Source organism: Podarcis filfolensis (genome assembly GCF_964270895.1).
Source record: "Podarcis filfolensis genome assembly, chromosome: 1".
NCBI classification, from domain to species: Eukaryota; Metazoa; Chordata; class Lepidosauria; order Squamata; family Lacertidae; genus Podarcis; species Podarcis filfolensis.
The window spans coordinates 29,385,391-29,399,453 of record NC_139604.1 but is presented as its reverse complement, the minus strand read 5'-3'; the positions used below and the strand labels follow the sequence as shown (position 1 = coordinate 29,399,453).

At 43.2% G+C, this 14,063-nt stretch overlaps 1 pseudogene across 1 annotated transcript; it reads left to right on the top strand.

Annotated features, from left to right (window-relative positions):
• Positions 1-10,165: 10,165 nt before the first annotated feature.
• Positions 10,166-10,841, top strand: LOC310743875 (peptidyl-prolyl cis-trans isomerase A-like; annotated as a pseudogene). The gene has a single exon. The product of its transcript is annotated as a peptidyl-prolyl cis-trans isomerase A-like (transcript).
• Positions 10,842-14,063: the final 3,222 nt, after the last annotated feature.

Below are 14,063 nucleotides of genomic sequence, written 5' to 3'. Positions count from 1 at the left end.
AAATGGAAGTATTTAGGGACTTAAAATAAAACGATTCCATTTACATGCTTATGATGGAATGCTCTCTCGGATCTAATGTACTGCTAAGCTAATTTTTCACCACACAGAGTTGCTGCTACAGCGAAAATAAAGTAAAAAGGGGATCAAATCTAGGCAACATCCACCCCAAGTCCAGCATGTTTAATTGCACTGATTTCAGTGCAAAGTAATTAAGCCAGTGCTGTGCAGCCCAATCGTATGCATGTGGTCCTGATTCAATGGGATTTTCCCACCCAAGTGTGCAAGGGACTGCAGCCTGGGGGCCAAACTACACACAACAAAGGAGATCCATGAACAGCCTTCACAGTGGTTTTTTTTTGGGGGGGGGCTAAAAGTAACTACAGAGGTCCATGATTGGATAAAAGCCACAAAAGATCCAGAAGGTGGCTTCTAGAGTGGCCACTGGCATGATCCCCACCCACCCCCAGCGCAAAGGACAAAATGCATAACTAAAAAAGAAGTCAAAACAGATCTTCATGGAGTGGATAAATCTGTATATTTTGGTCCTATGCATTTTAATCTTTCCAATTTTAAATATCTGCAGCAATTCTGAGGTTGCTGTTTTGTGTGTGTTTTAATTTTTTTTAAAAAAACCTCATGAAAATTTGTAAGCATTTTAGTGCCAATTTCTCCTATAACAGACACACAGGTGTGCACTTTTTACTAATCTACACATTTTTGCAAGCAATTTTTCATAACGAAATGCATTTTTGGCATGAATAAAAGGGAGCATAGATAGTTCCATGGATCATGCTCTGTGAGAATTGACAACCACCTCATTAAAGAAGAAGAAACTAGCCCAGCCTTGATGGTTTTAACACTAATGTTTGCATCTCAAACATCCATCTAAATGGGGTTGCTTTCAAAAAGATACATGGGAATAGAGATAGGAACCTAGGAAGCTGCTTAGTACAGAGTCAGACCATTGGTTTATATTGTCTACACTTGCTCCATATTGTCTACACTCACTGGCAGAGGCTCTTCAGGCTCTCAGACAGGAGTTTCCTGGAGACGCCACTTGGGACCCCCTACCCCCTACCACTTGAGAGTCCCATGGACTGCAAGAAGATCAAACCTAGCCATTCTGAAGGAAATCAGCCCGGAGTGCTCACTGGAAGGACAGATCATGAAGCTGAGGCTCCAATACTTTGGCTACCTCATGAGAAGAAAAGACTCCCTGGAAAAGACCCTGATGTTGGGAAAGATGGAGGGCACAAGGAGAAGGGGACGACAGAGGACAAGATGGTTGGATAGTGTTCTCGAAGCTACCAGCATGAGTTTGACCAAACTGCGGGAGGCACTGGAAGTGCCTGGCGTGCTCTGGTCCATGGGGTCACAAAGAGTCGGACACGACTAAACGACTAAACCATCACCACAACCACTGAGGTGGCGCGGGTGGCACTATGGTCTAAACCACTGAGCTTCTTGGGCTTGCCAATGAGCAGGTCAGCAGTTCGAATCCCCGCAACGGAATGAGCTCCTGTTGCTCTGTCCCAGCTCCTGCCAACCTAGCAGTTCGAAAGAACGCAGTGCAAGTAGATAAATAGGTACTGGTGTGGTGGGAAGGTAAACGGTGTTTCTGTGTGCTCTGGTTTTCGTCAAGGTGTTAGAATCGGTTTAGTCATGCTGGCCACATGACCCAGAAAGCTGTCTGTGGACAAATGTCAGCTCCTTTGGCCTGAAAGCAAGATGAGCACCGCAACCATCCAGAGGTCCTTTACCTTACCTTTTTACCTACCACTGAGATATGTCCCTTCCCGCAATGTGAGGTAGGAGCAGGAGTGGAGGAGAGGGCTGAGGTCCCTCTGCCTAAAAACAACAACACAGAATGTGTCTGGATCACCCCAACCAGGCTGTGCTGGAAGCTCCGGAGAGATGCTTGCACAAAATCCTGCAGATCCCCGAGCGAGGCAATCCCCTCTCCCCAGCCCAGGGAAGTGCTGCTTACATTATTTTCCATTGCTGTCAGATTCACAGTGAGGGCTGTCTGTGGCAGAAAATACTTAAGAGGAAGGAGCCTACACAGTGTCGGATGTTTGATGAGTTGCTCAGCAGCAGACTGAACCTCACGGCCAGAGCCTGCTGGTGTGCACACAGCCCGCCATGCAGAGAGACAGATGGAGGTGATGAGCTGGGGATGGCGTCCGAGGCCGAGCTATTGTGGAGAAGGCACCTTGTTGATAACAGTTTTGCTTCAAGCGACTCCTTGTCAGCAGCCCAAGCTTAGGGATCACGAAGATGTAGCCTTCTGAAAAATTGCTGTAACTGTTAGTTCAACTTGACAAGTTTTAATAAAAGAAGCCGGAGTTGAAAAGTTTGGGGAAGGATTTCGACAGCACCCTCCCCGGAAGCCTGGGATTCCCAAAAGTTATAGAAATGTCACAGAAGTCCAGACCCTTTGAATGCTTTTAACCAGCGCACAAGTTGTTTTTTATGCAAACATGCACACCTCAACGTGTAGGATTTGCTGGGAGCGTCCAATGTGGTGACCATGGCTGCAGTCTCAAGTGTGCATGTTTGGGAATAGACTCTACTGAATGTTGGCATAGCATCTGAGAACAAAGTTTCTACCCTCCCAAGGCTGAAGACACAACATTTGTTCCTGACCCACTGGATAGTTGCTGTTATCCATATTGCAAATGTGTAATGAGAGCTATGTATTTATATTGCCCCCTACGAAGAAAGAAGCTTGCTTGAGCTGGAGCAGGAATCTTCTGCCTTTTCACACTCAGGACCCACCATTTACTCAAATTTGCATTTGAGGACCCATTTCTCTCCCTTTTTTAAAATTCATGCATTTGCATGGTGGCCATGCCCCTCATGATCTGGTAGCAGGGATGGGAGAGAATTTTGATGTAGTTTGCATTTAAAGACAAACCTGCCTAATTTGCAGAACATTTGCAAGCCAAAACACAGCTGTCATTCAAAATCCACACACAGTTCTCCAGTCAAGGGAAGTGTACTAAAATACATATATTAGGGTAAAGTGTGCACAATGATACATATGCGAGTGAAAATAACACATAAAGCTGCATGATATTAGGGAGAATATCTTTGCAAAAATGTTTATGCTCGGTGAAGTTGCATACAAATGTGTGTACGTTGGGAGATACTTGCGCTAATATGCTGATGAATTTTCATCCCATTTTCATGGGGACTTTTATATAAAAAAATGAATGTGGGGAAATGTGGAGAACCAAACTTAAGACAGGGAGAAACTGAAATGAGAAACTGAGAGAAACCAAAATAGATTTGTTCATTCCTATCTGGTAGTGGGTCATGACCCACCAGCTAAAGACCACTGAGTTGAAGGTTGGTATGTGCTTTGGAGCATACACACACACACACACCTCTGGAATTATGGAGAGATGTTTTATATAACATGAATTTCCATGGTGGTTAGAAATGTAAGTCGGGCCCACCCTAATAGTGTGGGTGTAGGTGGTGCCTTGCATTCAAAGTCCACTACACTCACCGCTATTGTCAGGAGATACCCACCACTCCTGCCAGAATTTTTCTTATATGTGTACAGCGGTACCTCAGGTTACAAATGCTTTGGGTTACAAACACTTTGGGTTACAAACTCCGCTAACCCGGAAGTAGTACCTAGGGTTGAGAACTTTGCCTCAGAATGAGAACGGAAATCGCGGGCCGGCAGCAGCAGGAGGCCTCATTAGCGAAAGCGTGCCTCAGGTTAAGAACAGTTTCAGGTTAGGAACGGACCTCCAGAATGAATTAGGTTCATAACCTGAGGTACCACTGTATTTGTATTTTGTTCTTCCACAGTAAACCCAGTATAAGCCAGCATGCAGCAATGGGAAATCATCTTATTTGAAAGAGAAAATGTAAGGGTGGTGGAGGCAGATAAAAATGAAAAATGGCCCACACAGTACTAAGAATCCACAAAAAGACACAGTTCCAAATAACACCTCATGATGAAACAATTTTTAAAAATTCAATACAATGGCAAGCAATGTGTGTGTGAGAGAGAGAGTTTGTAACACTTAAAAGTTCTTTCTCTCATGATTTTTATTGCCCTGGACAGATGGCCTTGTCTATTGATGGGACGTAATATTGTTTGGTGGCTTAGGATTTGTTTTTATTGTGAGATTACTGGCTTGTAGGATTTGTACAGGGTTTTGCTGTACTTAAGCTTTAATAGACTAGGATTTGGTTTATGGATAGATCATTTTATTAGTTATTAGTTGACAGGGCTGAAATGGCATTTGCAGTTTTCTTCTTTTTTTAGCCACAGAATCCTGAGGATAGATAGAGCGCCGTCATGGCAAGGCAGTCAGCAGGGATCCATTTATCAAAATGGTCCAGCAAGATACTATTTATTTATTACAGGTATTTTACCCCCATTTCCTAGTCAATCACAGCCCCCGAAGCAACTGACAAAATCCATTAAAAAGATCTTATGGTAAAAATAAAGTAATACAAAACAAAAATTTAACTCAAGCAGATAGAACAACTTTGGAACAATACAGAAAAACACTAGCACCACTCAACCATGTAAACCGCAAAGGCATTCCTAAAAACAAAGGTGTTACTGAGCACTTCCTGCCAGTAGCTGTGTGTGCTAACTTTCCATTTAAGCCAAAGGTGATCTGTCCACTTAGGCTGCAGTCCTATACACATTTACCTGGAAGCAAGAGCCATTGACAAACGCACCGCCCGCACCTTGGGATCCCTTGTGACAAATTAGGCGACAATATTGTGAGAGGTGTCCGAATGCCCAGAAAACAAATGGACAAGACATTTTACAAATTAGATAGTAGGCGTAGGGGTACAGCATTAATTAATTATTTTGGTTTGCATTTTAATGTGAACCTGACAGATTCTCACTTCCTGAACTTTGAAAAACACAGCTGGAATTTGAAATTCATACTTCACTGAATTTTGTGATACAGTTCTCGAACAAAAAAGAACGCGTTCAGAAATGTGTTCAACAGAGGAAAGCATGCAAAAAAGATAAATATATTTTGGGAAAGAATGTACAAAGAGGCATAAGCATTTTGTTGGGGGAAATTGCTTATATTGAACTAAATTGAATAGAAAAATGTGTGTGAATATTCATGTGAACTTTTTTTTAATAAAAAAAATGGAAACTGGTGCTAGAATAGGGGAAACTGAACTTAAGGTTGAAAAGATGGGAAATGGTGAGAAGATGGGAAACATTCTTCACTCAAAACCATTGCGCATACCAGCTGTTTGTTATATTCCTATTGTTTATTTAGTCTGGAAGGAAGGCCAGGGTATCATATGGCTCTAGTGGTTTTACAGAGAAATTTCTCGTCTCTAATTACCCCTCCTTTTCTCGGACAGTCCCCATTTCAGCACCAAGTTCCTTTATTGCTCATATTATTCCCCCTCCCCTTATATTCCTGGTCCTTTTCTTCCTTAACAAAATGCATGCTCTGTAACCCAGATGGCTGCAATCTATTTGCAGCGTTGTGTGGCTGGTTTCGCTGGTGAAACTAAGATCGCTGTTCGATATTATGATGATGCTTTTATCCATGTTTTAACTGTCACCAGCAAGGGGGGAAACTACCTAGATCTTTCTAACCCATTTATTGGTTTATGGCTCAGAAGTCCTAACAAGGAGTGTCACAAATCCCCGTGGTGTCGCTGAGTGCATTTTGCATTAGGACCTCTGTTTTAGCTGAAAGATACGTTTTTTAAAAAAAAAACACATTCAGCCAGACAGTTCCCTACTGGCGATACATCTGAGAAGGCTCAGGAGCAGAAGGTCGGCCGCACAGCAACTTATGTTCACAAAATGAGCTCGAGAACCACCTGTTTCAGATGTCAGGATGCAAAAGATTTTCAAGGCTTAGAGCTTTTGCCCAAATTGTGTCACTCTTGAGGGATCTGTCCTTTCCCTCTCCTGCACTATTCATTACAAACTGAATGCACAAAGTCTGCTCAGATGGAAGATTTCTCCACACATAGACAAGCATAGACAAGCAGGCTGGCTGGGAGGAAAACATTATAAGCATAATGGCATCATTTGGAGTGCAGGTATTCCTAAACTTCATTCATAATAGTGGTCCCACAGGAGTCAACAAGGTAGGGGGGAAATGCATAAGAGATGTACAATAGAAAAGAATGGAACAGCAAAACTCATACATATTTTCCCAATTACTAGGCCCCATGACACCAGAAAGCTCCCAATTTGATTTCTCTCAGTTTTTGGAGAAACATAGAATTATATCAGCATCACAGTATTCATTCATAAATCCCCATTGCTACATTTTGGGTGTATACAGTATTTCAGTGGTTGAACGTACAAGTTTATGGCCATCCTGTAGTGTAGTGCTTATGCGACTGTGAATAAAAGGTGGCTGGGCTCATTGTCTTGGGGTTGGGGGGTGGGGAGAGGTGACAAAACTGATTTGATTAGTGCTACTTTGTTTTGTACGATTCCTTTCCCTATTACTCCTTGATCCACCCGCTTTTCTGGACTTTCATATCTCTACATTGTCTGATCCCACATCAGTTTCAATGTATTAGGATGGCCAGGCTGTTACAGAGAAGGCACAGGGTTCCATTGATGGAAGGCTCTCTGGTCCATTCAGATAATGGCAGGATAAGGCTTTTTTTTTTTTTTTTTTTTTTTGCTGATTTCTGCTTCCCCCTGCAGCTTCCCTGACTCCCACAAAGTTTGCTCCAGAGGTTTGATGGATTCCTCCAATGCAGCACAAAAGGTGGCATGGGGAGATGGGCTATGGGACAAATAGTCTCTATACAAGTAGATCACTTAAAAGGCAGGTGTTGAAATCTGCCTGGTGTCAAGACCAGTCTGAAAGAAGAGATCCAGATAAAAGATCCCTTTGGGTGGGTGGCCAACAGAATGGCAGATGGTGTGTTGCTCAGACTCTGCCTGGTCTCTATGGAGCATTAATTCTGATTTGTTTAGGACAATGGGCATTCATTAGGATTTGTTTGCGGAGTGTTTGCACATCTTCCCATGAACCATGCATTTCTCCATCACTTTCCAAACTGCAAAAAGGTCTGATTTTTTTTTTTTAAAAAAAGAGTGCTTGTTTCAACAGAGCATTCTAATCCACTTTAATTGCACAAAACCTAACATTTCTGGCACATGGTTGAATCCGTACCTCAAAGCAGTGACAGTCTGGAGGCACCCTTAGTCTTTTAGGTGTCACAAGACTCTTCCTTGTTTTCATCCAATCTGGCTTTATGATTTATTTATTTTTTTAAAAAGGGCCAAAGAATCCAAAGCGTCAGTCGGCTCTGTATGTTTCAGTGGCGACCAACAAATGAGAAAAGCAGACCAAAAATAAAATAGATGGAACTGCTTTATTTATGCATTAGGCGTGTACATATTTTTTTTTTTTAAAAAAATGCTATTTAGGCAAACACATAGTGTGAAGATTAAAGAAGCAGCATTTGGATCATTTTAAAGTACTTAAAAATATATATCTGTGAATAATAAACATTTTGTACTCAGATTAATTCAAACATTTCTCTCCCATCTCTTGCCCCAGCAAAATAATAGAGATATTTTTAAGCTATCTTCCTTTCCCCCCATTAATGTTGTGTATATAAATAAGCCAGGTTATCTTCTATTTCTCTTCCACCCAACCCCCCCTTCCATGTGCAAAATGTTTTATCTAACAGCTGCTCGCCTAGTAGTTCAGTACTCCAGTCCTCTAAATTAGGACACTTTATCTTAAGGCTTCATAATCTTACGAGACTATAATTGGAAAGTTTATAAAAAAAAGAAGAAAAAAACCCACCCTGCTTTGTAAGCTTGGCAGCTGAGATAGGAAGACGGAATGAGAAGAGCTCCGGCAGAATTACACCATCGCTGCTAGCCTGACTCCGCTTGACAGAGCCGTTTAATATTTTGACAAGACAAAATATAAAGCAGCATTTTATTCTGTAGAGACTTCACTAGACACAAGCATGGAAGTGCTTGTGATCAATAAAGTTTGCGGTGGAGAGTGATTTATTTACAGCAGGGTATTATGTAGAGAAAGAGCTGTGATATTTCCACAGGCTTTGACGGCATAATGGGCCCCTCTCAATCCTTACATGGAAGGGTTAGATTGTCATGGCTGCTCAGGCAGTATTCAAAACGTTATCTGATCAGCCTTAAAGACTTCAGAACGAGACAGATGATTAGTTACCCTAAACGATCCTCATCATGCAGAAATTGATGATTTAATATAGTCAATGACAGACGATTCCATTTGTACTAGATAAAGTGTCTGCGGTTTGTATCAATCATAATAGAGTTATTATTGAGCATAAAAGAAAAGCATGTTTAATATCATTAATTCCAGATATGTCGCTTTGCACATCTGGCATTCATCCATAGAGCAGAACCACTCCAGGCTATCATTCCTGCTTGTGCGCTGGTGACTCCAGTGTTTTTTGTAATTTCAAAATGTTTTTCAGCACCTCCAGCTAGGTGCAATAACAGTTTACAGATTACCTATGTCATCACATTTTGACAAACTTCTCAATCTGATGTGACCTTCATCTTTAGCCATCTGCTTGCCTTTGTTCCTTCTTCTTCTTCTTCTTCTCCTCCTCCTTTCCTTTTCCTTTTTTTTTTTTAATAAACCTCCACAGCTTAAAGCGGTAGTAGTTTTGTTCCATATTCTTCTAGGTCAACATCTTCACCTGTGCAAATCCAAACACATAGGCTGCAGTTTGAAAGGCAGCAACCTGGGTTCAAGTCCCAAAATGATTGGTGTTAAGTGACCTCTCTGCTGTATGTTTTTCATCACTCTTGTCCAATGCATCTTGATTAGGCTTTCTATATTTAAAAAAAAAAAATCAAGGAGGAAGTGGATTCATCAGGAAGTGAACTCTGTCCTCGAGATGAGCATGCAGAAAATGCACAGAATTATGAAGAGCACATCAAGAACGCCGTGCTATTTCAAAAGCAGTGTATTTCTTTGTAGCATTTCTACACCAGTTCTCTCAAAGCAACTTAATGCTCAGTAAAACGCAAAACTACTAAGAGATCTAGTGTGGTGTAGTGGTTAGAGTGTTGGACTAGGACGCGGGAGACCATGATTCAAATCCCCACTCAGCCATAAAACTCCCTGGGTGACCTTGTGACAGGAATGAGCTAGCAGTAAACTACACTGAGCAAGTAGAAATTAACTCGTTATTTGCACAGGAGTGTCAGGCCTAATGGGCACAGCAACTCTTCTCTGGCAAGTCTTGCCCCCATTAAGCTAGGGTTACCAGTTGTCCCCAGTTCCCAGGGACAGAGGCCAGATTTGCAAATCTGTCCCCGGACAAATTTCGTCCCCAGAATGTCCCCAGATTTGCAAATCTGTCCCCAGGAAACGTGACAGTGGCAGCCAGCAGGCCAAAGCCACCCTGGTAGTGTAGTTGGCTCTGGCTGGCTTCAGGAGCTGCCCGCTGCCGTGGCGCCTGCCGTTTTTCCTTCCTGCTGGGGACTTCCAGCAAGGAAAAATGACGGCAGCGAGCAGCTCCTGAAGCCAGCCAGAGCCAACTGCACTACCAGGCTGGCTTTGGCCTGCTGGCTGCCGCTGCCACTGCCAAAGGGGAACCAGGGACATCTGGCAGTGCAGATCTCCTGCCCCCTTCCCCCTTTGTTTTGACTGATCGGGGGAGGCTCGGGAGTCGCGCCCGGCCGGCCGTTGCCCAGTTTTTTAAAAGCTCTGCGCATTTATGTTTCGCAGGGTGTGAAAGAAGGGCTTTGCAGCTTGCCTGGCAGAGAAACCGTGTGCCTTGCGCCCCTCCTGGGCAACGCCCGCCTGCCTGCGACTCCTGAGCCTCCCCCGAGCTGTCAAAACAAAGGGGGAAGGGGGCAGATCATCAGGGAAGGCTTGGGATATGCATGTGTGCTTGGGCCTAGGGTCTTTTGCCTGTCCCTCCCCATGACTGACTCCCTGTTGCTACTCACCTTCAAAAAAAAAAAAAGTGTCCCCGGATTCATTGAAAAAAAATCTGGTAACCATACATTAAGCGGTTGTGGAGACTGAAGGTCCTCGCCTTCCCGGTTGTGCCACGCTCCTTACTGTGTGGAGAGGGTTGTCACTCGTGCTGCCTGTTACCACCACCACCACCAGTTTTCTTTTTAAGAAGACCCCCCCTTCCTTTTCTTGACTCATTCCCGGCCTCATGGCCAACCCAGTTGTGTTTTTCAATGTCACCGCCAAGGCGAGCCCATGGGGTGCATCACCTTTGAGCTGTTTGCAGACAAGGTTCCAAAGTCAGCAGAGAATTTCCATGCCTTGATCACTGGGGAGAAAGGTTTTGGTTTCAAGGGGTCCTGCTTCCACATAATCATTCCTGGGTTCATGTGCCAGGGTGGTGACTTTACTCGTCATAATGGAACAGGTGGTAAATCGATTTACGGTGAGAAGTTTGCCGATGAGAACTTTGTCCTCATCTTGTCTGGCATCTTGTCTATGGCAAACGCTGGTCCCAAGACAAATGGGTCTCAGTTCTTTATCTGCACTGCCAAAACTGGCTGATTGGATGGGAAACATGTGGTCTTTGGCCAAGCCAAAGAAGGAATGAATATTGTGGAAGCAATGGGGCACTTTGGGTCAAGGAACTGCAAGACAAGAAAGAAGATCACCATCTCTGACTGTGGGCAGTTGTCATGAAATTCCTTTGTCTCAACAATCAACCATTCCTTCTGTAGCTGGGGTTAGTCCCCTATAATCCTTGTGCTCCTCACTTACTACTGCTTTTCTATTTGGTTTCCATTTCTGCTCCCTCACAAGTCCAGCTGGACTGAAGACAACTTTGTTTGCAATGTGAAATAAAACAAGTTAAATCAAGGAGGAGGAGGAGGAGGTCCTCACCTCCCCACAGCTGCCTAAGTCCACTCCCCTCCAAGCAATCTGAGACTGTGCTTACAGGAAGCTAACATTTCTACAAAACCCAGAGGAAAATATCAACAAGGGGTGTTTTGGAAGTATCCTTAGTATTCTTGACATCCATTGCATTGATTTGAAAGTATTCAACTTTGATAAGATCATGCCTGAAGTTCTTTGACATATGCAACAGAAGTCACAGTCAGTACTGCCATTGGTTTTTAATCTTAATAAATACACTGGATTATACCAACAGTTGTAGAAGGTCCGAGCCATCTTCTGTTATGGACTTGGGTGGTGAAATGACAGGTGCAGATACGAGTTGGCTGCCAGTTCAAATGCAGGATAGTTTAGTGATGTTCATGGCTTTATTTATTATGTTTGAAGGGAGAGTAGAAAAGCAAAATAACATTTCAGGGACAAAGCTGTTAACATTGGATGTCAGCTGAGCATTGCAGCATCTCCTGCATTGGGAAGATTATTTTAAAGTTCAAGTCAACCATTACTTCTCCACTCCCAGTCTCTCCTCCAACAGAAAGGGCAACAAAGCTAAAAACATGTACATAAATACTACCATACCTTTTAAAGATGAAAGCAGTGCTATAGGAGGGCTGCTGTTTGCTATTTAGCCAATCTGATGCAGAGTCCTTTCAAATTAAGTGGTGTTTTTTTAAAAAACCAAACCATCCTGGTCCTTGTGTGTGTTTTTAAAAATAAAACCTGGAAAATGGAATTGCAACAAAATTAATAAAATCATTATGCTTCCATGATGTGAAATTTCTTAGCAAGCGTATGTCATATAAGTCTCTTTAAGTAAAAAAAAAGCAACATTAGGTAAGCGCAAATCTTTTGTTCACTGGATTTGTCAATGGAGCACTGGACAAGAATGCAAGGACAACGGTAGTTGATTTTGGTACCAAAGCCCAAGTCATCAAACCATTCAAATATTCATGGGTCAATACAGAGGTCAATAATAATAATAATAATACAGTTGTGCAGTGCTATTTTTCTAGAAAAAGAGGTGCTGGAACTCACCATGAATGCCTCCCTTGTTCTCTTATAATGGCAATGGCGCCCACCTGAGAGGGGCCGGAACTGAGTTCTGGCAAGTTCCGGCTGAGTAAAAACCCTGATTAGAACAAGAAGGAGAAAATTAATAATGTGACATGCTCTACAACTGAAATGAGGAAGAGGGAAAGTGGAATGACTCTATGAGCTCTCCTCAAAATTTGCAAACATCCTTCCTCCCATTCACTGAGACTGGAGTGGCTTTGGAAAATAGTTTGCTGTGATGAAAACCTTATTCCTGTTCATCAAAACTAAATATCTCTCCATCTCTCTACCCCCCCCCCCCCCGCTCCCACACAAGATCAGGGTGTTTCCCTAGTCAACTTGGTTTCACTCCCCTTCCCAGCCAATAAATAAAATGCAGCAGTTGCTATATTTTAAATGACAAAAAACAGCATTTTTCTCATCACCCGAGTCATCAGCACAACTCCGGACGTCAGGGAGTCCCTGCTCTGAGCAGAGATATTAATGGTGGAATCAGAGTCAGAGATGTTAAAACCTCACCCAACTCACACACATTTGCCTTGTTATTCAGTCTGTACACAGAGCCGATGCACAACAGGGATCTGGTGAAGTCACTCTAGAAATCAGCATGCACTTGCAGCATTTTCATTGGTCTGGAACAGACTACAGTATATGACACTGACCAAAGAATTTTACACGTGTGTGTGTGCGTGTGTGTGTGTGTGTGTTTTATCACGTCTACGTTCAGTGCTTCTGCAAAGCCTTTGGTGCCCATAGTTAAAAGTGCATCCTGTAAGAGCAGAGCATGTAAAGCTCCTGTTCGAGAGAGAACTGAGCAATAAACCCTAAAGAAAGGATACCTAGTACACAGTGTACGAAACAAGGAAACAGATAACTCTGTTCTGACTAATACCGTCTAACATATGGTGTGCAGCAGGAGTGATCAATCATCCCAATAACCAAACTCCTCTAGGCAGCTGAAGCTGTCAGAGCAAAGAACCAGATGACTGCTTCCTAGGTATCATTAAACCCTTTAAGACAGGTCATTTCTTCCTGCATATATATATATATATATATATATATATATATATATATATATATGAGAGAGAGAATAAGAAGGAAGGAAACTTAAAAAAGAAAGGAAGCAGCAGCAGATATTACCATCCATCAACAGCGAATGAAATCAAATAACGTGCAGTTACTTAACAGCAATTCCCCCTTTTGAGTTTTCTCAGGATTCCCACCTTTATGGTTTGTTTCTAGCACGAAACACATGGTCCTTCCGATTGTGCCTCAAGATTGTGCCTGACTCCCTGAAGCACCTGCAGCCACCTCCTCCTCATGTCTGGGCTGCATTTCGCGTGTTTCCAAGGCAATGGCGTTCGCAGCCAGGGATCTTCAGACCTGCAGAACGAAGGTGCTGCTTTCAGAGTCACTGATGTTGCAGGCAGCAAAACTTACTTTTGCACTAATGTGTGCCACAACACTGTAAGCTGACTCCTACTCTTAATAGGGCCCTGCCAGACTTCTCAGCAGAAAACATATGTTCTCCTAATCATGCAAATTTGTTGTTGTTTAGTCGTTTAGTCGTGTCCGACTCTTCGTGACCCCATGGACCAGAGCATGCCAGGCACTCCTGTCTTCCACTGCCCCCTGCAGTTTGGTCAAACTCATGTTCGTAGCTTCGAGAACACTGTCCAACCATCTCGTCCTCTGCCATCCCCTTCTCCTTGTGCCCTCAATCTTTCCCAACATCAGGGTCTTTTCCAGGGAGTCTTCTCTTCTCATGAGGTAGCCAAAGTATTGGAGCCTCAGCTTCAGGATCTGTCCTTCCAGTGAGCACTCAGGGCTGATTTCCTTAAGAATGGAGAGGTTTAATCTTGCAGTCCATGGGACTCTCAATAGTCTCCTCCAGCACCATAATTCAAAAGCACCAATTCTTCGGCGATCAGCAAAACTTACTTTTGCTCTAATGTGTGCCACAACACTGTAAGCTGACTCCTACACTTAATAGCGCCCTGCCAGGCTTCTCAGCAGAAAACATATGTTCTCCTAATCATGCAAATGTCTGGAGATGAACCGCTGGTGGTGGAGGTAGGTATGCCAGGCTGCTCTCGGCATTTCGTCCTGTTTTCAATATTAGTGTGAGTCACA